Genomic DNA, 2400 nt, shown 5'->3' on the forward strand with positions numbered 1-2400 from the left:
AGGATTGGTTGCATGCGGTGTTCCCATGCTCTCCACGCTCCCCACTGCCCTACTTCCTTAAAGTTGTTTACTGCTTTGAGCGCTCAGCGGGCTTCCGTTGAGCGCCATTTTGAAATAGGCGCTGAGGGCGATGGGCGGGGGCGCTCTACAACAGTTTAGAGCCTGACCAGACCACATGACTCTGTTGGGCCGCCAAAGTGGTGCAGAGGGAGAGATTTTTGTTTTCTTAGAGATCTGAGAAGAGAAGTCCTTCAGTTTTGGGCTAATCACTGATCTCAGCATGCACAAAAGGAAACTACCTTAGTACTTTATACAAGGGAAAGAATTACAGAAAAGAAGTAGGCAGAAAAATGCCTAGAGCTCATCTCAACCTTTTATGAGAGTACTCTAGGAGCTGCAGGCCTCTGTGACAGACAGGTGACAAACCAAATAAGCACTGAATCTCAAGCACATAGATACCCTCTCTGCTGTGGGAGCACTCCAGACTCAGTAAGTCCCTATTCCAAACCACAACTGATTTCAGCACCCACCATAGTCAAAGTTCATGAGTCCCACCAGTGGTGAGGGTCCGCTACCTCTGTAAGTCAGTGCTCTTGGGCCTGCCACTCTGGGTGTCTGCTCCCTCTCTGGTGCTTAGGTTGGCAGGCTATCTCTAGACTGTAGGCCAACATCCCTAGCCCCTAGCACTTCCTAGAGCAAATGGCTCACATGATCACCCAACACCCAATAAAACTGTACCCCTACTGTCACAAACACAGTCTAGAACACTGAGACACTCACAGTCGCCATTGCCAGTGAGTACAAAGGAAAACCATGGGAACTGTATTATTGTGTCCACTAAAAACCAGAAAATTCTCCTAATAACACTAAAGGGCACATTCTTGATAAAACATCTGCTTAGAAACTGCCCTTAAAAATGGAAAAAGGTGAAACCATCCCACCAGATATGCAGATATCAACATAAGGACACAAAAAATATGAAAAAGGAAGAAAACTGAACACCTATAAAGGAAGATAATAATTTTCCAAAGATAAGAAAATTCTTGAAATGATTGAAAGGGAATTCAGAATAATGATTCTACAGAAATTCAGCAAGATACAGGAAAACATTGATAGACAATTCAAGGAATTCAAGGAAACAATGTAAAATCAAAATGAGAAATTTAACAAAGAGATAGAAATTATAAAGAACCAAACAGAAATTATACTCAATGAGTGAAAATAAAAAATACAACAAAGAGCTTCAATAGCAGATTAAAACAAACAGGAGAAAGAATTTGAATTTTAGACCTAGAAGATAAATGCTTGGAGATTATCCAGTCAGGGAAGAAATAGAAAAAAAGAATGAAAAAGATCAAATATAGCCTTTAGGATTTATGGGATACTGTAAAGGGAACAAATAATTACATCATGGGAATTCAAGAGGCAAAGACAAAGATAGGGACCATAAACTTATTTAACAAAATATTGGAAGAGATATGGGCATCTAACTAGAAGAAGTTCAAAGATCTCCAAACAGATTAAACTCAAATAGGTGCCTATGGGGGCATATCATAATTAAAATGTCAAAAATAAAAGATAAAAAGATAATTTAGAGAACAGCAAGAGAAAAGCATCAAGTTATACATAGAGAAACCCATCAGAATAACATTATATTTCTCAGCAAAGGCTATGCAGAGGAGAAAAAGGGCTGATTTCTTCAAACTACTAGAAGGAAAAATGGTGTACCAAGAATTCTACACAATAATACAGTTCCCATGGTTTTCCTTTGTACTCACTGGCAATGGCGACTGTGAGTGTCTCAGTGTTCCACCTATCCTTCAGAGGACAGGTGGAAATAAAGTTTTTTTTATACAAGAAAAAGCTGAGAAATTTCACCTTCATTAGACTGACATTGGGAAAAAATTCTTAAGGAACTCCTATATTTAGAAGTAAAAGAGTAACAACTACCAACATAAAACAAAAAACACTGAAAGTACAAAATGCACAGACTGGAATAGATACACAAATGAGGAACAGAAAAGACTCAAACCCTATTTTCACAAGAAATCACCAAACCACATCATAGACAATAAAAAAGGGAAAAAGAAATAATGAATATACAAAACAACCAGAGAACAAAATCTTTAAAAAAATAAAGCTGAATAAAATGACAAGAGTAATTTATCTTTTGTTTTGTTTTGTTTTGTTTTGAGAGGTTTTTGCTATAGGGTGCATGAGCTCGCCAGACAGACACAGAGAGACATAGAGACAGAAAGCGAGAAATCACCCCCCAAGGGGGATGGTCACGCAGCAATCCCTTCTCCTCCATTCTCCTCTCGGGATCTTGGGCACACACGCACATGCGTCTGGTGTGAGTTTTAAGCCACTGGGTCCGGGACGCAACCCGTGGTCGACTAC

At 39.4% G+C, this 2400-nt stretch overlaps 1 pseudogene; it reads right to left on the reverse strand.

The window, feature by feature from the left end:
* LOC102489172 (glycine N-acyltransferase-like) overlaps positions 1 to 789 on the reverse strand; it is a 13489-nt pseudogene extending 12700 nt beyond the window's left edge.
* Positions 790 to 2400: the final 1611 nt, after the last annotated feature.

The sequence above is a fragment of the Tupaia chinensis genome, unplaced genomic scaffold (genome assembly GCF_000334495.1).
Source record: "Tupaia chinensis unplaced genomic scaffold, TupChi_1.0 Scaffold000709_2, whole genome shotgun sequence".
In the NCBI taxonomy this organism is placed as follows: Eukaryota; Metazoa; Chordata; class Mammalia; order Scandentia; family Tupaiidae; genus Tupaia; species Tupaia belangeri.